General features: G+C 45.0%; 1 protein-coding gene and 1 non-coding gene across 2 annotated transcripts in view; both read left to right on the top strand.

Moving 5' to 3' along the window:
- Positions 1 to 2,263: 2,263 nt before the first annotated feature.
- Positions 2,264 to 2,336, top strand: Trnat-ggu (transfer RNA threonine (anticodon GGU)). The gene has a single exon. It is a non-coding gene; the product is annotated as a tRNA-Thr (tRNA).
- A 10,193-nt stretch (positions 2,337 to 12,529) lies between these two features.
- LOC144174541 (uncharacterized) overlaps positions 12,530 to 26,346 on the top strand; it is a 34,715-nt gene continuing 20,898 nt past the window's right edge. The window contains exon 1 of the mRNA XM_077703293.1: positions 12,530 to 12,931. The gene's annotated coding sequence lies outside the window, so the exon portion shown is untranslated. The remainder of the gene's footprint in view (positions 12,932 to 26,346) is intronic.

Raw genomic sequence — 26,346 nt, 5'->3', positions numbered from 1 at the left:
CATCGATTGTTAGCATACGCAAAGTAATCCACATAAAATGCAGCTAAACCTAGAGGTACGCAATGCTTGGCACGTCACCGCGGGAGTTGCTTTTACAAAACGTAATGCGTAAGCACGACTGTACGTCTTGTCTTTATCGATTAGCGAGAGAAATTTGCTTACAATCGTCTTCGAAGCGTTGGCTAAGCATTAAACGTGGCCCTACTTGACGGGGGTGTCCATTATGGGTTTCTGTGCAATCTTCATGGAGTCGCGTATACTACTCATAGCGCGAGAGGTGGGTGTCACGTGGGAGAGTACGGATGTACACTGACGCAAAACGAAAGTAGGCAAGTGGTGACGCAAGAGGCTAGTTGATCGAACATGCGATGTCCTAGAAAAATGTTTGCATGCCCTCCGACAACACGTTGTTTTCCGCGAAACAGCTTTTATCAAGATATTCCAGCGAGCGAGGCATTCGAAGGTGGAGCGCAAACAAGTGGCGCGCTCTATTTTTCGAGCGAACTATTCAGACACACAAGTGACTGAATATTTGCTGAAAAATTCCGGAGTTTCTTACGTGGGCTGACGCTTACCTAAAGGCAAAATTTTTACTTCCTGGCCCTTGGGTCCCCAATGTAGTCCCGACAATATAAAAATCTGGGGCAACAAGTAATCAATGGTTTGACTCCGACAACGTCGATCACTTTGCGGTGGACGAAAACAAGCGCTGTAAAAACGGACATAAAATACGCTTGGGCATTGCTTGATTCGCCAATACAAGTTCGAATGCTCTATGTAATACTTTCTTGTGACTTTCTGTGCTTGCCAGCCCCATAGTAAATTTAGAACAACGGTTTCTAGGTGGTCTTTTTCTGAAGAGGAAGAAGAAAACGGCCAAGATTCGGGAAAAGTTTGAAACTAGTGTAATTTTTTAACGTTCCCGGCAATAGAATGCCGTAGTTACGAAAACCGACAGAGTCACAGACAATAGCGTTATAGGTAAACCATCTCCCTTCATTACTAGCGAGATCTTTTTGACAGCTAGCGGGAGTTGACTCGAATATCTGCAGAATGTTGCCTCCACAGGGGCCCATAAATTCGCCGCTGCTTCCTCATCCCACAAAAGGCTGCTGCGTCCTTCACGTCCAGCCTCAAATGTTACAGTAGTGTAGAATTGTTACTTTCTCGAAACAAAAAAAAAATCGCTATTAGAAAGGACAGGAAAAGATAGCATCGCGTGCGGTGTCATAATTTCGCTACTGGCGTACTGCCCAGAAAAGAACAAATCTGTCTCTCTCTCTCGCTATATATATATATATATATATATATATATATATATATATATATATATATATATATATATATATATATATTTATATATATGTATATATATATATATATATATATATATATATATATATATATATATATATATATATATATATATATATATATATATATATAGTCGTGAAGTGGAGTCCTTAGTTGCTGCAGGAATACGCCCAAAGTAGAAGTACGCTCTTCGGAGACTTTATTTCCAACGTTTCGACCTGAGACAGGTCTTCCTCAGGAAACTGAGGAAGACCTGTCCTGAGGAAGACAGGTCCTGAGGAAGACCTGTCTCAGGTCGAAACGTTGGAAATAAAGTCTCCGAAGAGCGTACTTCTACTTTGTGCATATATATATATATATATATATATATATATATATATATATATATAGGACAGAAAATAAGGGTTGGCAGTCAAGAAAACCTCGGAAGGCAAAAGGGAGGCTGTGGTGGGGTCACATAAACAGATGAAGAATTTTTTGAGTCAGAAAGAAATTGGTGAAAAAATGCCCGCCGGGTGGGATCCGAATACATCCCACCCGGCGGGCATTTTTTCGCCAATTTCTTTCTGACTCAAAAAATTCTTCATCTGTTTATGTGACCCCACCACAGCCTCCCCTTTGCTTACCGAGGTTTTCTTGACTGCCAACCCTTATTTTCTGTCTTATTTCACCGAGCCCCTCATTTCCCATTTTCTGATTCGTTACATGCTTAGCGAGGGCCTCTGTTCTGGCAGTCTTGGTGCCAAAGGTAGCTTAAGAGGGTTCAACGCTGGTCGACCACTCTCGATATGTCGTAGGCACTCGAGTCACGGCCCGGGGGTTTAAAAGAAGGTCCCCTTCACCCCGTGTAGTCCGAGTGGCGCTGGCTACCACCCCCAAGTACACGAAACAAAAACAAGAACAAAAAGAACTTAACATAAATACCCGAGAAACTGGTGAGGAAACAGCCCCGCCGGTAGCGTAGTGGTTATCGCACCAGACTGGTATTCTGGAGGTCGTGGGTTCGGATCCCACCCGGCGGGCATTTTTTCACAAATTTCTTTCTAACTCAAAAAATTCTTCATCTGTTTATGTGACCCACCACAGCCTCCCCTTTGCTTTCCGCGGTTTTCTTGACTGCCAACCCTTATTTTCTGTCTTATTTCACCGAGCCCCTCATTTCCCATTTTCTGATTCGCTATATATATATATATATATATATATATATATATATATATATATATATATATATATATAGCATAGTGAGGGCAGACGATAGCGTTTGTCCAGTTTCCTAGATTATTTAATACCCAACAGTTTCGAAAGGAGGACCTTTCTTCTTCGGGGGTTGTCTTAGAATGGACAGAAAAACGCTTATACACACTTTGGATCCGAGGGCTTCCCTTTCTCCTCACCCTCGCCAATGAGAACTCTCGGGGAGAGTAAAAGAGCGGGAGAGTAACAAAAACATGTAACTATACTACAGAAGGTGGGAAAAAGAGGAAGGGAGAGAGGAAGGTTGTAAATGGGAAGGAGGCACAGTTGCGGCATTGATAGACAGAACACAGACATGTTAAGGTTCAACCAATGTGCGTCTACAGAAAAAACGGCGTGCTGCGCAGAGAGAGAAAAAGATACAAAACATTTGGAGAGTCGAAGCTCGAAAGCCTGAACGAAAAGGCTCTGGATGGCAGAGAGGCATGCCAACCTCTGCCTACTGTGACCAGTAGGCAGAGGTTGGCATGTCTCTCTGCCATCCAGAGCCTTTTCGTTCAGGTTTTCAGTAAGCAGAGGTTGGCAGAGGTTTTTTTTTTTTGTTTGTTGTTGTTATAACGTAGGCGTAGCCCGACTGTATGCTTACCTCCATTTCCGAAACATTTTCCGCTCGCTCCTTCTCACAGTTTTCTGCAAACCTATATAAGAAATGTGTTCCAAATGTTTGCGACAGCAAAATCATGTAACTTTACTCTGATGAAGGCAAGTCCCGTTGCCGCTACGTAAGTAAACCTTGTTTTTTATTGTTCTTGCTGTGTATCCGACTCTTTACTTATACTATATATATATATATATATATAGTCATTCCTGTTGTTAAGGGTGCATATTCTGGTTTCCAAAAAAAAATCCGTTCTCCGTCATATTTGAACTTCGTTAGAACGGTGACTTGGACTATTGTGCATAATAACTGAATTCGTAACAGCGCAACAAGACGTGCAAAAACAGCGCCGTGTGTAGTCGTTTCTTGTCCCGTCTTTTTGCGCTTTTTGAATTCAGTTAGTCGCATTTAAATGCTTGAAGAGTTTGGCGGGTATTCTCAAGCCTCTGCCGACACTATAGCCAACACAAATCGCGCAGGTATTTCCGTCCGCTAAACCATCGAATACGTGCTGAGACGTCCCACAGACCGCTTAAAACGTACCGCCGCATTTATAAAAAACAAATATGCACCTTCCGCTCTTACAAGAAGTGGACAAAAATGAATCGCCAAGGTCCGTCTTGAAGCTGCAACAAAGAACTCGATAGGCTTTTATCGAACCGCGTCCCAGTCGGTAGCTGGGAAATTGAGGCCCGAATTCAACACTTTTGTAGAAGGGTGGCGTAAATACACTGCACTGTCGCCCTTGAGGGTCAATATCCCGCCGTTATGTAGCTTACTCAGTTCCTGAAAACAGTTGAATCATCACAGACGAAGCCGAAATAGCCTTTCGGGCTTTATCCATTCACTCTGGTGATTCCGGTATTGCGCACAGTCTTGCGCAGGATCGAAAGGCAGCTCAGCACAATGGGGCAATTTCTGATATTTATAAATAGTTAGGCCCAGGTAGAAAGATTGAAGTTATTTGAATGATATAAAGGGGACTTGTCCACTCCAGCGAACCCATCTAAATTATAAAAGACAATAGCAAAGTGCCCAATTGAGGAAGTGAATGTTCGCAGATTTCAGGTAGGCTTGCTTAAGTGCTGCACGTGTCCATGCCGCGGGAAGGAAGTAGAGTTAGTTCGTAGGAAGATATTATTTTTAGATAGGTGATTGGCGCTTTCTTCCTGAGGGGAATTTAATAAATATCGCACACCCTAACACAGGCACACACAGGCATGAAGGAGAATCGAGCGCATTCGCAAAAAATGTTTGTTGTGGGCGCTCTTCAGTCGATACGAAAGTAATAGCATACACCTCGTAAACTAGACATTTCATCTTCGTGGAGCTGTTGTTCGGAAATAGCGTTCCTGACCACGTGGAAGGGCCAACGCCGAGAGCATATTAAAATTTAAACTATCGTGTAGTTAAGCAAAGTTATATACTCGCACCCGAAACGCAGACGTTCTCGCTAAGAATTCGGTGAATTGGGTAGTGAAGGTTATTGTATAGAGTGCTTCGGACGTTCGCATAATACGGATGAGCCTGAATGTCCAACGAGACGAAAGAACCACCGAGACGGAAGGTCCAGTCGAGCCTGAATGTCCAACGAGACGAAAGATCCAACGAGACGAAAGGTCCAATCGAGCCTGAATGTCCAACGAGACGAAAGATCCAACGAGACGGAATATCCACCGTTGGACCTTTCGTCTCGTTGGATCTTTCGTCTCGTTGGACATTTAGACGCTGAATGTTTTTTTTTTCTAATCTAGGCAGTAAGCTGTTTGCGGTGCAAACGGAGACAGGTTGGCAGCGTAGATAAGATTAAGCTTCACTTCGTATTTCTAACCCTGGCCGCACGTTGTTACTTTTTATGAATCAATTCATCGTGACCGCCATGTATAGATCCGAGATAAAATCTTTAATTTGCATGGTCGAGGTTACAGGTAAGTGCTGAATGTTAAAGTTTTGTGTAGATAAGGGTTTGAGATCGTCGCAAGGTAAACTACTGAGGAATGGCGGGTAAATCGCGCTTCAGATAACTATTCATACAATCGGTATAACTTAGCTTTTTGAGTATTTGTAAAAAAATATACTAATTACTGTGTTGAATTCATCGGACGGGAGATTGGGATGGATAGACCTTATAGGGTTGTGGGGATCGCTTCGGCGCCCTCGGCGCGAGCTCTCTCCCCTCGCCCTCCTTGCCCGCCGGGCGACCACCGGCCGCGGGGTTTGGCGACCTCATCGACCAAAAGATGGTGCGAGGAAACGCGGGTTGGTAGGGCGGCAGTGCTGTGCGGAGGCAGGCGCGGGGGGCTCTTTCACGCAACCGCGCTGTGCGTCATTCCTTGACATGCCGTAGATAGCAGGCCAAGCAAATTGCGTAAAACTTCCGATTACAACATACAACTTCCGCGCTGATTACAGATGCACAAGGGCAAATTAAGCAGCATGAGTTACTATGCGGCCCACACTCTCCTTTATGGGTTATCTTTGCCATTTATAGCTTTTCCTTGTTTTTTTTATATGTGTAAGCCCTACACTGAAGCTTGTTAAAGCAGTCTGTTTCTCCGGTGTACACAGTGAATATCCTTGATTCCCTTCACAGAATGCATAAGACAAATTGAACTAATTTCGCTTCCAAATAAACTGAACGCAGTCGGCCGTCGTCTCTCGGATTTCTGTTATTTCGTGCACGTTCTCATTCAAAGCGAAGCGCATCATTTTTAGGAAACCTCGCCTTTACCCTTATACGCTAATGAAAACCATGCGAGTACTCGTGTAGGGACGGCTGAGCGCAAATGAAATGATGTATGCCGGTTACTATCTATAAAAACATTCGGCACTTAAATAGTCGCACACACATCATACAAACATGGGGTTTCGCGCAGTCAAACAACTAGTAGGATAACATCAACTATGAGTGAACACATGTGCATATCTGCGTAAACAAGTAGATGGACGGGCGGTGCTATGGCAAATTTCACTTGAAGGGCACTACCGGCACCGGCCTGCGCAAATAGTTGGCGAGTGTACACTTATAACGCTGTAAACCCGCGAGACACACCCGCCACGGGGGCTCAGCGGCTAAGGCGTTGAGCTGCTGAGCACAAGGACGCGGGTTCGATTCCCGGCCGCGGCGGCCGCTTTTCTGATGGAGGCGTAAAGCAAAAACGCCCATGTGGGCGAGATTACGGCGCACGTTAAAGCTCCCCAGGTGGCCAAAATTATTTCGGAGTCCTTCACTACGGCGCGCCTCATCGCCTGAGTAGCGCCGGTGCGTTAAACCCCACAATCAATCAAATCAAACCCACGAGACACAAAATGAACAAAGCCTAAGGTGATTTCCAGCGTCCTCTTCCCGCGATCAGCGCAGACGAATGCGACGCCCGAGCATATTATTGCTGATTTGTACACCTTTGTAGCGTCCATATGATATTCACTACGAACTAAGTCATAAATGCACACGCGAAAGCGTGGAACACCGCCAGACGGGCAGCGGGGAGCCGGCAGAACGCGACGCATGCAGTGCGGCTGCGCACGATGGAGCGCGTTTTTTGCCCAAATCAAGATGGCGGCCGTCGACGTAAATTTTAGGGCGCCATCTGCACTCCAGAAGTTTTTATAGAACCTCCTCGGTACCAAAAAAGCTTTCTTGGATTTGAGAGGTACTTAATTAACATGAATTCATTCTGGCACTGCTGCTAAAAAAAGCAAACATGAACAAATCACGCTGGAATAGTGGTGTCCTTCACTTTTGAGCGCGAAATGCGGGCGTTATTACCCGTGTTAAGGCAGCATCTCTTGCCATGGAGTGCAACATGACGCAGTTTTATAGCTTAAGGAGCGGCCTATAACTTTCTATACACCGAATAAACGTTTATCGAAATGAAACCAGGAGTGGTGTCTTTATCCCAGCCCTAGGAATTTACCTAGGCGACGGCTCTCTTCACCACCCTATGACCCTAACTCACTGCGCGAACCATGTCAATAGCTTACGCGTAAGGATAAATTAAGGCTGCCGTCAAACATCCTTGTCGACAAAGCTAACTTAGCTAGCGTTATCTCCCATGTAAACAAAAAGAAACATGAAAGCACTTCAGCGTCCCTGCCAGCTAAGTGCCCTTTCTGCCCATTGCAACATGGCCGCTGACCGGCTTGCCCGGCTTTTCCTCCCTGCGTTGCCGGCTATGGGAGGCCTCCACTCCAGGGGTTTTATACAACCTCCTTGGTCGGAACAGTTTAGACTTGTTTTAGGCCGTGCTGCAAGTAATGAGGATATTACAGCATTTATAAGTTTTTCAAATGAGAGTTCGTCGCTTTTTAGAACATCCGCACTTATTACATGTGCACAAGGCCAAATTAATCAGCATGAGTTACTATGCGGCCCACACTCTACATTTTACTGTTTGTGTTATACCTGCCTTTTATAGCTTTTCATTGTTCTTTTTTAATTTCTCTAAGGCGTACACTGAAGCTCGTTAAAGCGGTCTTTTTATCCGGGGTACACGGTGAATATCCTTGATGCACTTCACAGAATTCATGAGGCAAATTTAACTAATTTTGCTTCCAAATGAACTGAACACGTTCGGTCGTCGTATCTCGAATTCCGGTTATCTTGCGTAGGTGCACGTTCTCATTCAGAGCGAAGCGCATCAGTTTTAGAAAACCCCTGACAAGGGAAAATGCGCATTAGTTGCGTGCGATCTAGTTGAAGAAGCTGAGCTCTTGGGCATCCTCTTTATTTTACAGCACATACAAAACAGCACTGTTCTGAGCTTCAGTCTCGCTAATAGCGCCTTATCACCGACTCACACGTTGCTCTTCGAGCACTAAATCACACCTTTTTCACCAAATTCGATGGCTGCTACGATACTTCGGGCGAGTCAATAATTATGCCGCGAAAATGTTCACATCTGAATGGTCTTGGCTTCGGCTCGCACCTTGCGGTCCACAGGTAGCCGGCTGGCGCACACTGTTGGCCAGGAGTGTATCTCTAACCCTACCGCAGCTACCTTTTCGGTCTCAGTACAAGAAGAGCCTGCTTCTCCACAGCCGGATGCACCTCTTCTTATTTAGCCCCAGCGATATCGAAAATCCGAGATGATGAGTATAGGAAGCGGCTTATTGACGCCTCACCACCACGATTCATTTCGTCTTTCAATTGTCCGAATAGGCAGGGGAAATCTTTGCCAATGAAGTCTAAGGGAACTTGGCCTATACTCTCGATATCATCCATAAATGGACACATCCCCTTTGTGGCTCACCCCCTAAATGTTTCTTGCATAAATTGCACACTGACCCTAACTTTTTTATTCATCATGAACTTGCCTTCACTTTGTTGGGGGGTCGAGATAGACGTGCCGCTTCTCACGCCCTCCCGAATAATGTTCAGGAGTCCTTACAAAGAGTTGGGAGCGACGCCATGCCACTTGAAGGAATTATGCAGTTTTCACTACAAGGTAATCTCTGTAAGGTTGCCTGATACACGAACGACGACCTGTTCCTCAATGCGTTCTCTGTAAGAACTATAGTCAACGTTAAAAAAAACTGGACGACAGTAATAGAGCGCTGCCATGTGTTTTTTTTTTCAAAAAAACGTTCCACGCATTACATAAAAACTCAAATGACCATTCAATAATCCTTAGGCTTTTTGACCCACTCCCATGACTCACGTTTCCCCACAAGCACTACTAGCGTCTTCCTCATTAAGGTTTATCAATCAATCAATATTTTCCTTCCGCCGCTACATATATTGATATCATCAAGGTTAGTAAAAAGAGAAAAGCGATTTTGGCGCTTGCAATTTTGGCCTTTAAAACACAATCCAAATGAAAACCACATGTCAAGAGCAATCAGCCTCAGTTGCCTTAAAACAACTGCCGATGCAATAGAGTAAAAGAAAAGACTCGAGGAAGGGGATATAGAAGAACAGAGTGTGTAACAGAGCAGTCTGGCAACAAATCAGCTTAAATATTTATGTCCTTACTGAAAATTCAAGGAGCTAAAGCTTAAGTTATCAGTTTACTAACGTTCGGACGGCCAGTTAAGGGAATTTCGCCAGAGTTCAAAAGCAGGCATGTTTCTTTACTCACAAGGGACCTTAGAATACCAACTTGGTCTCATTGAATATTGTTCGGGTCTTGAAGTTTGCTTAATTAGGGCTACTGAAAGAAGCCTACAAAATAGAGGCATTTTAATTGCATAATAATTACAACACTTAACAGTGCATTGGCTCGCAATATTTTTTTCTGTGTGAAAATCAATTTCGTTTAAAACGCTTTAGCGGTTGCGGTGGCTCAGTGGCTAAGGCGTTCCGCTACTGAGCACGAGGTCGCGAGCCCAATTCCCGGTCGTGGCAGCCGCTTTTATGATCGAGGTGGGAAAACAAAGCGTACATGAAACCCTAGCCATATAAGCATCGCTTAAAACATGGCTTTTTGAGGAACGCCCCCTTGTGCCTCCGTGCAGTGGAATGTCACCGCCAGGCCTATCGCGGCACCTCTACGGCCTCTCCCCATATGTGATTTCTGGGAACGGTGGTTTATGTATAGTCATGCACCTCAAACGCCGCACAGCGTGTAGTTATGTAGCATGTGTTTGTAGCATATTTTTGTGACATATTAGTAGCATGTTTGTAGAGTAGAACATTTTCTAGCATGTGTTCATCATAAATAAGAAACGTATATCAAAAACTACGACAGGAAAGGCAGTTAGGACTCCTTGTATGATTCAAGAAGTCTGCGTTTTTCTTTCATGCTGTAAATACCGCTCACCGAAGGTACTTTAGGGGAGGAATGATCGCGTATTTTTGTTTTTGGGATTGAGGGGCTGGCATGATATACTTGTCTATCTTATTCATAACTGAGTACACCCGCAAACAAAATCGCAATATCCTTATTTACTGAAAAAAATTCACTAGAGGATGCGAAGTATGTCCGTCGCCAAGATTGTTTTATTGAATAAATTTGTACTGAAACAAGCAATCAACTGTTCTTACGGGCCCCGCCGTGCGGAAAGCTCCGAAGGGGAGGTATTAGCTTCATGGTATCCAAGAGCTTTAGCTGATGGGGCCTACACCGGCGATGGGGTCTTCTCACTGCAGCAGTTCCTGTATAATATACCCGTCAGATGAAGAATTCGTTTTTGAGATAAAATACAATGATGCAATGACGTGGAAAAACCTGATTACGTATAGTTACAAATTTTCAGGGTTAGGTACACCCTGAAGGCACTGGGAACGTTCTGCATCGGTGAGCAGGCGTGGGCGACTCATCCGGGCACAAATATTGCGTGATACGACAGCGAATTAATCAATGAAACCACGTTTGTTCCACATTATAAAGAGAGTCCGAAATCCGAAGCACAAACAATGTACATTTAAAAACACTCGCGGTGCATCAGGGCCTGGGGACAGCTCATGGCCTCTTGGAACGGCTGTTTGGTGGTGGTTAACGTTTCAACAGTCATGCGGTTTCTGTGGGTCGCCTTCCCTGCTGGATGCTGATGTATACTTTGATTTTTCTCTGTTCATCGGCACGCTAGTGGGATAGGTATATCAGGGGCTACGAAAAATTCATCGGACCCGACGATTTCTTCGTAGGCCCGGATATATCAACTCCTCTAAACACATTCTATTTCTAATTGTAATTTATTGGGAGAGGAATCAGCCCTGAATTTCAAAATTAGTGAAATTGAAACAGTCGCGTTAAAAACAGCTGCATAATATTTTTACTCGCCATTTCAAGCGAAAAGTACTACTACTTTCCTTCTTGTGATGTGACCTTCATTAAGCGGGCGGTCTAAAGTGTTATACTTCGATGGTTTCTTAGTGCGAAACCACTTCTAGCCTTGCAAAACAGATTGCGCCTCTGTTTTTCTGAAGCCTCCTCTGAGCTAGTCAAAAAGAAAAAAGAAAGGGGTCTTGGGCTGAACCTCGATTCTGTGTGTTGCGCGGTAGATACCTTAGCTACTATGCCACGCCTGCTGATCGTCTCTATTAGCAAACCGTTCGGCGTGATGTCTGTGCATCCAGCGTTGAAACAGACACAGTCGTCTCGCCTTGCGCTTAACTACACCCATTTGCGTATGTGTGAAATAAATAAAAAAAATGTATTAGGACCGTCGACTGTAACACCTAAAGAAGATATTCGTAGCATGAAATTGTCCGAAAAGATTATACCCGATACCTGTAAGATATCTCCGCTTAGAAGAATATGCACTCACCTAAGGTTGCACGCTCAAATGGCATCATGAGTGCAACACATTTAGTTAACGACTGCTGAAACAACGGCATAACAATATGCCTATTCTTGTACAAGAAAGTGAGTTCCCTTACTTTATTCTGTGGTTGCCGCAGACAACCCGTCCGGTCTGTCATGTTCTTTACCAACTTTGTGTGTGCTTGCAAACTGCATGGAACGAAACTGCAGTCGAATATAGTGTCGCTGACTGAGCTTCAAGAGTGTATGTATATGCGATGTGATGAAAACCTTACTCTGACGAAGGCAAGTCCCTGCCAATACGTAAGCAAACGTCCTTGGTATTGTATTTCACTCCTGCGTTACCTGAAGTCAGGCCGACAGACTCAATCATGACTGCATTCCTTCACACCTAGACTCACCTTCCCACTGGCTTTCTCCTGTTTTCTCTCGAACTTGTTAACGAAAGAAGATAGCCGTATCGTTCTTAATGAAAAAGGAAAACCAACTAACACAAATATTTCATACGCGGCACTGCGACTACGAGTACTCTACAGTATTTGTTGTAAGCTGGAGCATTTTAAATCTGACAAAATTAAACACGTAACATCACGAATGGCCAAGCAAGAAAAAGTGTTGGGCTTCTGTTCCGGTTCTGTTTAGTGTTGACCGCTTCCGATTTTCCTAGTCAACCCCGTAAATCTCGATCGCTTGCTATGCACTTTTGCCTCCTTACTGCCCCTTTCTCTTCGGAGACAGTGAACCCGGAACGGGCGCGAACAGACTCGTACAGAACTGCGGTAGCTGCCGTTGGTCTCCATTACCGGAACGAGCCGCAAGAGCTAGCATTTCTCTTTATCTCTCACGAGACCGCTTGTAAAGAAGACTCGCCTCCAAAATTACGCGACAATGACGAAACAGAACTGAAACAGTGCGAACGGCAACCGCAAGTTACGATTGCGCGCCGTCTTCGCCTGCTTGATCCTGGGTTTCCCCACGAAGGCCCGCACCTGTTGAACGGCGTCGTTAGCGCATTTTCTCCTCTCCGATCGCGCGGCGCGCGGAGGGGGCGCAGCAGGGAAGGGCAGCGCTCTGTGGCGGGGGGTGGGCGCCTCGTGATCGGCCAATCGAGGAGCTCGCCGCGGCGCGCGCCTGCGCCAGCGGCTCGCCCATAAAGAGCGCGACCGCACAAACAGAGCGCACACATTGTTTTGGAGGCACCGACGCTCTACATAGCCACTAATACCTCTTCTTCGAGCACCGATCCTTATCCGTCGGTCGCAGCAGCACGGCTTGCGTTTTCCCTGTGCCATCGCTGACACGAGGACTGCCCGTTGACGACGCCACCAGCGTCCTCCGGCTCTGACTGACACTTCCCTCCCGTGCCGCTACCGGTGTCCCCCAAGGCTTTCTGTCGCTCCTCTCCTCTTCGTTGCTGTTTTTTCCCCCGGTTCGGGAACCGGTACTCCTCCGGACGCAGCCAGCCAGCGCCCCATCGAAGCGAAGGACCTCAACAGCTTATCGTCGGTGTCGCTCTCGACCTCGGTGAAAATCGACGTGGGTGGCACTACAAACCAAGGTGAGTTGTACAGGGTGCTGTGTTGGCGTCCGCACGTGCGACTTCGTGTACGCTACGATCGAAGTTCGTAACCAAGATACCGTGGATACTGACGGGGCTGCGAATTTGATACTTTTCCACCTGCGTTCAGTTTCTTCCGTAATGAGGGGTTCGAAGACAGGTGAATAGGGTCGTTGATCGCACAGATATATTTTTCGACAGGGGGGATGTCAGAAAGCTAACAGAGTGCATCGCTTCTTCATTCCTTTCTTTTTATTTAGAGATTGGTGGCGGGAGTCGTGAATTGCAGGTACACGCTTTGTCTGAATTTTGTAGGGCTATCCTAAGCCAGACACAGAATTCAAAGAATAAGTTTTACCTTTAAATGGGGCAAAAATATTTTATGGCAGTAGGGAATACAGGTGTCTTCTCTAGCTTTCCGGCATAAAACGTTTCAGCCTCGCTTGATACGTAAACTTGTACATTGAATTTTTTGCGGCCTGTGCTCTTTCGGCTTGGCCTAGAAAATTTCGACAACGACCGTACATTTGAAAAAAGAGCATTTTTATTAAATAAATTACCAGTTTGAACGAGAATCGGTGTTATATTCATAAAAAATTACTACGTGACATTTTATAAATTTTCTTTTGGGTGAATAAATATTGCTCTGATCCTTACTTTTTTTATTTCGAAAATTGGGGGGGGGGGGGGGGTTGTAAATGGCAGATAGACTTATAAAGGAATAGTTTTGTTGTGTAAATTTTCCGCTTGAACGGGAAGCGGTGTTTTAGCCACACAAATTATTACTCCGTGATTTAATACGTTTTCGGGGCTTTTTTGAATCTCACTAAATATTCATCTGAACGTTTTTACTTGCGGCCTGATAGTAACCATCACGTCCCCTGTTTTTTTTTTTTTTTTTTTTTTTGCAAATAAGAAGTGCTGCTTCGAGCCGGACGCAGCCCTAGAAATTTTTAAAGGCACTGGATGGGTGTTCTCAGCATCTAAACATGTATAGGCTATAAATAGGGAAGTGTAACACGAAGCAAAGCTTTAGGACACAGAGGGAGAAATCTTGGTACGCTCAAGAACACGTGTCTCAGTTAGTTTACGGCTGTTGGAAAAAATGAATGCTGATAAGGAATCTAATTCAATGCTTGCGGAACGTGGAACACAGCCGAGTCATTTGCGAGGCGTTCGACCCTAACACCGGCACAGGTGGAACACCAGGTAGTTGTAGCTCTTACTTACAAAAAGACGTCGAGCACAACAAAAGCTACTGATACGGCGAAAAAATTTCATTTCAGAAATATGCGGCCTCTGCGGAGATATCTTCCTTGCGGTACAAAGTATCGTCAAAAACAAGATTACAAAAAGAAGAACTGATGATTTTTCGACAATAGAAAGAGAAAACGGCGGCCAAAGGTCATGTTGATCGGCAGTAGCACTGTAGAGCTCCGCAAAGAAGCCTCCCATCATGTAAGAAATAAAAAAGAAGACGTTGGAGTAGGGCGCGGACAATGAAAGATTGGTTGATAGTTTAGTCTTTGTTCGTGGACAATATATGAGCCTGGGTTCCTGAGATGCTTCAAGTTTTTACTGAGGCGATAAGTGGGCTTGCGCGGAGCTCGAACCCACGACTATGCCTGGTGCGAACCGCTATCTGTAGACTACAGTGATGATAATGATGATGGCACAGTCGCCCACTCAAAATGAACTGTACATTAAGGGTTCGATCATCTTTCTTTTGACGTACGATATTCATGCCATGTCGTAATTATTTTCCGAATTGCAAGCATGGGAATAGACCCACGCGAATCTACCTTCGGTCATGTGTAGTGCCTTCAGCGGATTAATTTCTAAACAACTACAGCATGCTTACAGATCTTAATCATTAGAAAAAAATTGTTCAGCGGCACAGATGCTTTCGTATAGGAATACAAAAGGCAAATACGATGCCGATATATAGAAGTATCAAAATTGTTCTAAACTAAAAAGAAATGATTTCTATTGCGACCTGCGATGAGTAACAAGCCCCACAGTCTTATGCTGTGTTCAGACTACCGACGTAACATATGGACGTAAGAAAACGGCGTGTGACGCTATTCGGTTGGCTGAGGCGTGAAATGACGTTATTCTTTAATGATATTACGACAGTTGCGACGATAGTCTGAATCCGATCTTATGTTGACGAGTACTTCCGAGATGATGACGACGACGAAAAATCCACGGGAAGAATCAGAGCCGGTAATATGGCTATTATATATTGAATATGACGGGTTCATTTATGATCGACAATAAGGCGTGTCGCATCAAACACCTGTATTTCAGGCGCTACTCCTGATGGGCGGGAGGTGAGCCACTCGTTTGTAACGCATATAAACCTATTTCTCTTGAAACCGCTCAACACAGAAAGGCCCTCGAGATAATCCAAGTCCGTTACAAATGGCGAAGCAACTCCGAAAGCGAATGCCGCAAAAGGGGATCACCTGTTCGAATATGCCAGACTATAACGGAGCCTTTTTTTTTTTTTTTACGTTCCCGCAGAAACACGATACGACGTACCGCTGCCGGTTTACGAATGACTAAGTTCTTACACAATGCATATTTAAGCTTTCTGCCATGCGACTGTCTCTTCCCGCAGCCCTAGTCGTGCGGCATTATGAAAATCGAAGGCACGTATTTCTTATTCCCGTGTTCCCATTCATCGGGCTCAAGCCGACTAATGCTAGCGAGGTTTTACGCATAAGCATGGTCATGATAGCGCTAACGGGCATGCGGTTTTTTAAATGTAGACTGTGCCTCTAACTAACAGGCTGTTTTAGTGTGCCTCAATATAAAAGAGTTTTGCTTAGCAAACTTCCTTTCCGGGGATTAAAGTTCTCTATACAGCGGCGTAAATGGCGGTAATGGTTGCGATAAAATATGCGCGTAAAAGTTCATATAGTAAGCAAATGGGTATAGCGAAAAGGCATTATTCGAAACCTCCCTTTATTCGCAGTGTCTTGGGTTTCCCACTACAGCATATAGAGAACGCATCATACCCGCTTTTAATGAAGTGTACCTTATAACTAAGCAGGTTTTCTGCCCGGGAGCCCTTGTTATAACGAAGGTTTAGTGCGTTTGCTAACAACTATGCTTTCACAAACGTGATTGTAATGCTGGGTGACCAAATATTAAGCCAGATAAAAATCAAAATTGTCGTATTGTTTATGTGCTTGTATTGATTACAGTTAAATGTGGGTGTAACGAAGCTCTCTATGTAATGAATTCCTGGATTTAACAAAGTTTTTAAATTCCCCATTGCAAGCATTAAAGCCCATGTGTTTGCGACCTGTATGTAATGAAAGCGTTGCCGTGAAAGCGTTGCCTTGACGTAACGAATTCGCTACTCTGATGAGTCAATGTTTTTCGCACTTTTTCTGAAAAATGGGCTGGAGAAACGAATTAATTTAGCAAATTTCGCCCGCACCGCAAAGTACGATGCGTTTCCAGTGCGGCGTCGGTTAGGTGCTATACACACCTGTCGGTGTGTCGTCGCGCGTCTCCACTGCTATCTGTGGTGTAGGTTCACGGTGACGAGTTGTGCTGCCAGACAACGGAATGTTTTGCCTTTTCAAGACAAGCTCGCCATTTTAAATGCTGTCTTCGCCGGCGAGAAACAAAACGTCGCTGAAAAATACAGTAGCCATCTTGAGCGCGGAAAAGAGCACCAAGTTCGCTAAGAGGCGTCTTTTTAGCATAAGTTTGGTCCTTCAAACGCGTTAAGGCACCGAAAAGTGTCAAAAGGTAGAAGTGATAGCTAAGTAACGTTTGTGAATACGGTGGTAAGTGGCCTTACTTCTTTGTTGTGCCGTGCAGTGCCTAAGCTCGTGGGAAAGCAGCCGACGCAAATCACGCAGTTTTTTTTTTTTTTGTGAACTAAATTCTTGAAAGTAGAGCTCACCGTTATTGATAGTCTAACGTTTTGGTTTCGTTTCTGGTTCATTCACGCGAGCCTTAACTCGAAACCATACAATGTAACGGAAACTAGCATGTAACAAAAAATTGGGAATTTTTTCAACTTCGTGATATCCAGGTTTAACTGTAGCAGCACGTCAGTGTGTTTTGAAGCGAAACTGTCTTTCGCTGGGTTCTGACCAAAATTGTGTACGTGTATCGCGTCGCGTGGACAAAGAATCACCCGCGCTAGCTCCACAGCCAGTGTAAAATATTGTGCAGTTCTCAGTCTAATGTCGGCATATTGACAAAAGCTTATACTGAAATTGGCCGCTAAGACAACTCTATGATTACGACGAGTTTCGCTTACTTGTCATAATAAGTTAGTTTACAGTCAAGGTGTAAACGTAACAGCATTCTCGTCTGCGGTCAATAAATAGCCTTCTACACAGGGAGTATGGTTACAGAAAATGGCTGTAACTCTTGTTTTATGAAACCTTGCTGAAAGAAATTGTATAAGAAATAATTTATGAATAATTCTAAACAATTTATGCGTATGTGTTTTTATTCTATCAATATTAAGTCACCTTTAAAAACAACAGCGCAGTCGAACCTCGTTATAGCGAAGTGGTATCGAGACAGGAAATCAGTTCGTTATATCCGATAATCGTTGTAACCGTAGAGGTAAAAATGCGCTGTAACAAATCGACAATCTGGCTCGCGCAAGAATACTTGATACAAAACACCTTTTTTATGGCTTCGCACCCGCTATACACAAGGTAACCCTTCCCTTTCTCAATGCCGCATCTCAAACTCCATAAACCGGAACATCACTACGTGAAAATTCACCAGAACAAAGTTCACTTTACAAAAGTGGCGAAGGACGTGATCTTCGTCTGGTGGCTACTCACAGCGCTGAGCAGGAGGATGTTTTCCGCAGTATATCCACAACCACAAGAGCCTTAAAAGTCGGCAGTTTAGGACTACAGGGGGTATTTCCAAGTAGCTACTTAGCATCATTGTCAAATATTTATTCGTTATATCCGATATCGCTCGCAGCTCTAACAGTTTCGCTTTCGTTATAAACGAATGAGCTTGATTGAAATAGAGCGGGACGTACCAAAATTTCTATTGTGTTCGCTATAACCAATAATTCGCTATATCAGTGTAACGAGGTTCAAGTGTATACAGTTTTCCGCCAATATAGCTTCGGTGGTCTTCCGTCTTTAAAGTAAAGGAAGGGCTCTAAATTTTTTTTTTCTTCTGGGGTTCGTTGGAGTCTCTTAGACAGAAGGTGCACGCATGACCCCGGAATGGGCGTCACACGGTGCTCGAACCAGAGAGCGTTCGCGCGTGGCAAACGGAGAACGTACGCGCGCGTCCATGAAGGCACAGATGCAGTTCGACCCAGGAAGGGATATCCTGTACCGAGGCACGTGTCGACACTCTCGATCGGACTATGACGGCGTCAAAATACGTGACGGACGACGGGGTATGCGCATTGTGTGGCGAGACGCGACAATCTTTCGCCACGACACCACGGCGTGCTTGTCGGTCGTGCATTCAGAGATGGCGCGAAAACACTGGGCTAGGTCGGCCGTGTTTTGCGAGGTGTGAGAGGTCCTTGAGGCGGTTAAGATAGAACGCGCACGTAGGAGATAAAGCTGAAGAAATGGGGGTGGCTGCTGCAAATCTGGAGAAACCATCCTTTCGCACAGGAAGTGCGGCGAAGGCGCTCCGGGAACGATACTTCAAAGAGTGCCAGACAACAACAGAATGAAAGGGATAACGTTTTTTTTATGCGCTCCCACAGCTATTATTCCACATTTATGCGACAAATATGAATGCTACCGCTGAGCGCACAGCAAGAGATAAGGAGCCCGCCGATCTCGAAGGCTTCAAACAGCCAAGAAGGCGTAAAAAAAGCAAACAAAACGGAGGGAGACACACACGGACACCCGACGTGTAAACAACAACCGTAACACAAGAAAGTAAATGACCAATTCTGATAACTGCTCTAAACTCCACTCTGGTGCACTCACGGATGCTGGTATTTAGGTGGGAAAGAGAATGAGTGTTCAGGATTTGGGCATGTATTAGAGGTTTCTAGGTATGCCATCCTGTAAACACAAAGAAGTTAAAAAAAAATGAAACGAAGCGCATTTACGCAACAGCGCAGCGATGGAGATATACAAAGCAGAGGTGGGGCTGCTTGACAAATGTTATATCCGAGAATTTTCCTTTTAGTGCGCAAAACTACACAGGGACACCCGTGTGGACAACGACCAAGGCCTTTGCTGAAACGCGATAAGTACAGCCTTGTTATCACTGGAGCAGGAATTTATACCCCCGCCAAAGTTAATTTTCGTTCCCCTGCAAATGATCACGTAGAAAACGTCCCATGAACTGCAGTTGGCCATTTCGGAAGGGCAGTTCGTCTTTATGATCATCACGCAATGCCGCTGTCTCCGCGTCAACGAAGACGGTGCCGACAGGCATGTCAGTTCACATTTAACGTCCTGGCGTCTTCCTAGTGTCTACGGATACGGCTGCATCAATTACAATGACTGTTAAAATTCAATGCCTTTAGCTAACCTTGCAACGACAACGACAATGGTTGTTTTCGGGAAACCGGAAAACTACTTGAAATTCGTGGAAGTGTCCTATAAGCCGCATCCGCTGTAAAATAGCTCCTCCTGGGCTCTGGGGGTGACAAGCTGCGGAATAACGGCTGTTAGTTCAATTCTATTGAATTCCTATGCTGCTTGTGTTGTTTAAGAGTTGCTTTTCTTCTCTCAATAAAACTCTACCTTGTTCCAACGTAGTTTAGCTCGTAAACGTGAAATAAATTTGTAATTTGAACAATTCCAATATGTCGTTCTCAAAATTTTCTGGCACAGACGACGACCCTTCAATTTATTCTGGTTGAACATTACCACAATAAGTACAAAGCAGTAAAGCAAACCATAAGAATGAGAACAACATGTACTTTTACCTGCATAAAATTTCTGACACCCTTTGCGTCGTTTTGGGTCGCTTTTGTGTCGTGTATGTTAAAACCAAATTCTTTTTTTTTTTTGGCTGTGCTTTTACGCCATTGTCAGAATCTCCAACAAGCAGAGCAACCACATGTTGATTGCGTTCAGTTGTAACAGCACAAATCTCGCGCTTATTTCTCCGCTATCATTAGCTTAGTGGCCTTGCGTTTTCTTCTTCCGTGTGCCTTCTCGTAATGCTTATGATTGCGCCGATTTTTGAAAGAAGAAAAAAAATGGCCAAGGGCTGCTGGGTCGTGGTGAAGAGTACGTGAAATGTAGGCATTCCGGACCTATCACTATAACAGATGTACCTTCAACCGTTAGTCACTACCATTTCCCCCGCGACGTCATTTAATCCAATCCAATCCGATCCAATTCCACCGAAACAATGTGCGCACTCGTCCCCCAGCGTGCAGTATATTTGTCCGCTCACACAACCTCATAACCGTGGAGTGGAGGTGTTTATCTCCGTCGGTATCATAGATAATTATCACGTGCAGTCGTGGTTTCAATACAAATAACATGAAGCCGTCGCTTTCTGACGACGTTCTAGCAGCCTCACAATCACTCCCCAAACCGTGAAACCGTCTTAAAATGGATTAAAAGCCCCGTGTTACCACAGCTGGTCTTATTACCAAGTTTAATAAATCTAATTGAGTCAGTATTTATATGATAAATGACTAACAAAAAGCAATCGTCATGAATTTTTGTTGCACACGTTTGGGCAGCGACAATGTCCAGATTCTGGTACACTGTACGAATAATCCAACCCAAATCCAGTTTACCGGCCGCCTCATACCGCCTACCACTAAGGTGTTAGGTGAGTAGCGTAAGAGCGTTTTAAGTTATAAAATATCACCGGACGACTTGGCCCCTTCACAAACCATATGCAGAGCCAAAGAAAAGAATAAAAAGACCGCGTATCTGCTTGCTTGGCTGAAAATGCCCTCTCAACAGCTGCTCTCAAAACTAGTGTTATAGAGAAACTTAATCAATGACCCATTTTTGGCGCTATTTCTTCCTCCATGCCATGCGAAATCAACCTCAGTTTCTCTAGGGCCGTTCGTGTAGGTGGTTCCATGTTGTTCGTGGACAGGGGTCAGAACAGCTTAACGTCCAGCAGGTCTTGCTGGCAATCTATTCCAAGTGCCGTCCCCGTACTTCTCATTACTCCCCCATATACACCTGGTGCTTGTACTACTGCTCTTCAGACACTACTAATATAGACGTTCATTATGACTTTGAAACTACTGAGCCCTGAGCACCCATTAGCGCGTTTGAATTATGTGATTGGAGAGTTGAACAAGTGATGCGTTTTTAATTGAAGGAAAAAAACCTACCTGAGAAGTTGAGAAACGAGCGTAAAGAACACTGTGATTGCTTAGTGTTATTATGACGATTTCTTATATCGTATACATGCCGTAATAAATACCACTAGGCAAGAATTGGACAGCAGGATTGCTCATAATTTTACTCTAAGGGAGAGACAGACGTGCGGGAAAGATTTTTAGTCACATTCCTTTGTGATAAAGCCAGATGCCTGAGCCTCAACGGCCGTGACTCTCTTACTACATTGTGTCGGTCGATGATGCGACACGTCCTTCAGCAGAATACCTGACATAGGCGAAGCAACAATGAACAGTCGGTCTCTCAGGTTTCGTCTATTCTTTTCATTCACACATTGGGCGGGTGGAAGCGAATGTCAACAGACAAGGCCCATTCAAAGATAGTGTTATCTCCTTGACGCAGACATGCACTCTCCGTTGTAACATCGTAGACAGGGTTACCGGGAACACCACTGACAAGAGTGAAGATGTTAGGAAAACGCCAAACGCGCACGAACCTTTCAGCCGATGAATTTGATAACTGAAAGGGCATTAAACCTCGTTGAACCACTCAAGTAGCCCTGAATGTGCCGTCAGTTGGCTTTTCTGCAGTAACTTCATTGCAGCGTTTTTAAGTGCCTGTCACGCCTTGCAGGTGATCTTATTGCAGTTACTAGGGGATTACACCTGAAACGGCACGTCGATGGTCACGTGCTTGCACAATTGGTCGATTCGAGGGCTAAAATCGGAAATGATTTTGACTCGCCACAGGGAAGGAGCAACTAGGACGAGAAGATATTAGGGAAACATATTCCGGTGGCGCACGTTTGGAGTGATTTTTCTGCAAATTTGGAGCGGGTATTGCCTTGTGATGCAACGGAAAGTATACAGTCAAATACCATTACACAGCGATTTTGATGTCACGTTTGCAGAGATCTCTCGTGTGTTTTTGCTTTTGCTTTCGTGTTAAGGGATTGCTACGCCGCCTATACGGGGGTCCATGAAGTTAGTCAAACTTTTGAGATTTTACAGGCACAGAGACATAGGAATATGCTATCCTTTACGTGATTAGCTTATTACTGCTCCAGCACTAGGTGGATCAACCCCAAGATATTTATGCGCGCTCTCTGAAATCTGTGCGCGTACTCTGAGGTTTAGCACCGTTAAAACTCGGAGATTTGCATTTATCCGCTGAGGTGTATTGGACTCGTTTTTAAAATGACTGGCATCAGCACAATCGATCGATCGATCGATCGATCAATCAATCAATCAATCAATCAATCAATCAATCAATCAATCAATCAATCAATCAATCAATCAATCAATCAATCAATCAATCAATCAATCAATCAATCAATCAGTGTGAAAAAAACGCGGCCCCATCACAAGAACTCTGTGCGCGTGCTCTGAAGCGTAGCACAGTGTATTGGACAACGCTTTGTAAACAGAAATTTATGCTGAGTCCGGTGCACACGTCAAGGATCACAAGCAAGGCCTGTTTAGACTCCTTAATGACGCAAATGAACCTAGCGAGGCTTTCTTGCGCGCCTGCATCAGAATCTGCATCAGATCGTCTCCTAATTTTAGCATCTTGGGGACTGAGCAAGTGCGGTGCGCTGATGTCAATGAAAAATAAAAACTTCGCAGAGTTCGGAGTCACAGTGGCAGATTCCGTATGACTAGAATGTCTTCATGTGTGGGGCACTTATCGCGTCCTACGGAGCTGGAGTGCTTTAACAGAAAATCATAAACAGAGGGCCCAAGTTATCATTCGGGGGCGCTCAAGCTTCTCTCTTAATCAGAATGTTCTTTAAGCTATCCGTCGTTTTGTGATAATTGAGAGGTGATAAATGGAGTAGCTACATATACAACAGAAGAAAATAAAAATAATCTCCACACTATTAAACACTAGAGGCTTATATAATTACGAAAGAAATACGAAAGAGAAGAGAAACACTTACGAGCCCACGAGTGGCGAAACCAGGTAATTGAAACTAATGTGACGTTGGCGTAAGCCAAGCGCTTAATTTCTTCAAGGCCGGCCGCGGCGGCCGCTTTTCTTAAGGAGGCGAAAAGCAAAAACGCCCGAGTGTGCGAGATTTCGACGCACGTTAAAGATCTCCAGGTGGTCAAAATTAATCCGGAGCCCTCCACTACGGCGCGCCTCATCGCCTGCGTTGCGTCGGCGCGTTAAACCCTACAATAAATCAATCAATTTCTTCAAGACAGCCAACTTGATTTGGGGTGATTATGCGTTCCCCTCCTTTAGAACGTCAGCATTTAACTCTGGTTCCTTGCAAATGGGAAGCTTTCAAGAAAATTGGAACTTGCAGTTCCTACCTCTCGAATTCATTTGAAAAACCGGCCAACTCGGTATTGCGATGGAAAAACATTCATGGTATCACGGGCTCTCTTAGCACAAATATAATGTGCAGATGATTGCATTTTTACCTCCAAGCCACCCTTAGAACTTAACGGCTCCTAGTAATCTTAATCCTCATAAGCAACCTTTATTGATCTTGGGCACGTCGTACGGCTTGGCTTAAGCACAGCCTTCTTAATTGTAAGTCAATTTTATGCACCTGTACGATTATCCATGTGGTATCTCCTTGTATCTAGCCTGCACAGGCAGCCATTAACGAAATCCCTCGACAAATAACGTTTGCCATGATAACCTTCTCCTAAAATAAGTGTTTGCGGTACATACTCGGCACTTTATTGGGAAACGTCATTCGATGCGATGCCAGCATGTTACTTCTGATTGACCGAACTGCAATCGTTAACAATTAGAGGCTGCCTTACAAACAAGCTGCCCCTACATAATCCCCACAAATTCTCCTTTGAACAATCTCCGGTCATCTCATGGCCGTCGATTCCTTTAATATACGCTCTGTCTAAAACAGCGGTATTTAATGCTCACCCGCACTTCAATTTCAGCTAGACGTAAGGGAAGAGCTTGAAGTCAGCCAAATATTACCCGCTGCAAGTGTATTGTTTGTCTAATTCCTCAGCAGAAACTTTTCTTGGTGGTGCGGTGCCTTCGGAGGAAAAATGGACTCTTAAAATCTCCAACGACAAGCGTGACAAAAGTAGTGTGAAATTTCTCATTACAGAAAGAGGTACCGATTTCCCTTTGCAGTACGACCTAGATATTACATTTGCGAACTTAAAGAACAGCCTATACGGGTTTCGGTCGGTTCGTGCGGATGACCTAACTTGAAACCGCCTACGAATTATTGAGATTTGGGTTAGGAAAAACCAACTACAGTGAATAATTGGGAACGAATGTAAATTGGCGTCACCTGCCTTTTGATGCAGTATTCCCGCATCAGTGTATACTTGAAGATTGTATTGTAGGCTTTAAAGGCCTTCAGCGGAACCCAAATACCCCATTTTGTACGTGCGTAGAGATGATGTAAATAGCATTCGTGTGCTGTCTCGACTTGAATTGTAATCCTCGCTTCATGGGGTTCCCGCAGGAGTCGTGAAGGCACGCTTGTTTGATTTGCCGGCATGACTGCGAAGTTTTACACACCGGCTTTAAATCAACATCTTAAAAACCTCAGGAATGGAACTTACTTCCTGCATGCTGGCAGATTATATGCTTTTTCGTTCATCAGACCAAGAAAAAAGGCAGGCGATTATTATGTCCCATAATGCAAAAAACGCAGCGCCGAAGAGTGATCACTCGAAGACATTGCGATGGTATAAGTACGGCATGGGGACGTTTTGGCTACACCTCATTACTATTTTTATGGTATCACGTTATTGCGGGGGGTCCCGGCACCCGATTTGTCTGTATACATCGTTCAACAAGGGCTTCAGGTAGCCCTACTTCGTATGATTATTGCGAGATCGTTTCTCCTGTGCCACAACCACGTCGCCCGGCCTGTGTGTTCTGTCGCATCTTGACTCTTAAGTCACGTATACTGTCACAAACACGTCTTCGCTCACGTATCTCCTAGCCGGTGGATGTTTCTCAAGGAACCATCGCAACTGGTTCCACAGAGCTGAAGCGTTGCCATACGAACGACGCCTTGCGCTCGGTGAACGCACCGGGGATGCAGCAATGGCGAAGACACTCTACGTTACCATGGTAACAGCTCCTCCCTCCTCTGCTGAGTGGATACCATGGCTACGGCGCCGGTCCCGCATTCGACTCTACGGGGGATCCTTCACAGTCATGGCAAGGAAGAAAGTATTGTTATAGGCTGCGCTGTAAAACAGTAAACACACCGTTAACAACCTGTTGTTGTTCCTAGGAGCGCCCAGTGTATTTCACCGGGAGGTACGAAAAGAAAACTGTCTGAGCGACCATACTGCCACAACAATTCCAGAATGATCTCGTTTCCGTGTCGCCGCTGTCGCGTGTTGAGAGAGAGTTTTAACATAGCGGCTAGCGTACGCGAACACTACGGTGGCGGGTTACCGGGACCCTACTGCGCATGCTCGCGCGGGGAGAGCGAGAAGGTCACCCCTTAGTGGAAAGATTGCGCGGGCTCAGCGAGGCATAGGCGACCGTTCCCGTGGAACGAATGCACACCTGTCCAGTCGGGTCCCGGCATCGGCTGCTGTAGCGTTAGCGTACGCTAGCCGCTATGCGAAAACTCTCTATTATCATATAGTTTTCGGCAGTTCTATTCACTTACCTGCCGTAGCTACGCCACTGCCATGGCCGCAGCCCATGATATATTTTTGTCGGACGTCGGGTTACCACTCCGGTCGCAGCGGCCTGAGTCGAGCTGTTGAAATTCGCTGCTTATTAAAAGGAGGGTAACGGCGTTGTGTCTGAATGAAACAGGAACAACGGCTCACACAATGTCGAGCTTCGAATCTTAGCTGGGTCAGCCACGCTGAGCTCATGAACCTTTATCAGCCGTGGCACATTTATGATGCCGATTAGCGCGCTGCGGCCCGAACGGAGCGCACTGATAGGCCGTTCTACTTTGCCTGTCTTCACGGCTCAGGCAAACGTCCTGTGAACGTCGTAAGCTTTCGCCTACGGACCGGCAGTTTTCTTCAGAGCTGCCCTATCATACAGTGTACACTGAAGGTTGACGCGAATTTGAATGTATTTGGGCTAATTGCTTCTGGGTGGCGGTGCTAGAGGAGCTCTCTGATGCGCGCAAGGTGA

The sequence above is a fragment of the Haemaphysalis longicornis genome, unplaced genomic scaffold (genome assembly GCF_048455015.1).
Source record: "Haemaphysalis longicornis isolate Haplotype H1 unplaced genomic scaffold, Haemaphysalis longicornis Haplotype H1 scaffold_3, whole genome shotgun sequence".
NCBI lineage: Eukaryota > Metazoa > Arthropoda > Arachnida > Ixodida > Ixodidae > Haemaphysalis > Haemaphysalis longicornis.
The sequence above is the reverse complement of the archived record's forward strand: the minus strand, read 5'-3'. Positions and strand labels throughout refer to the sequence as shown.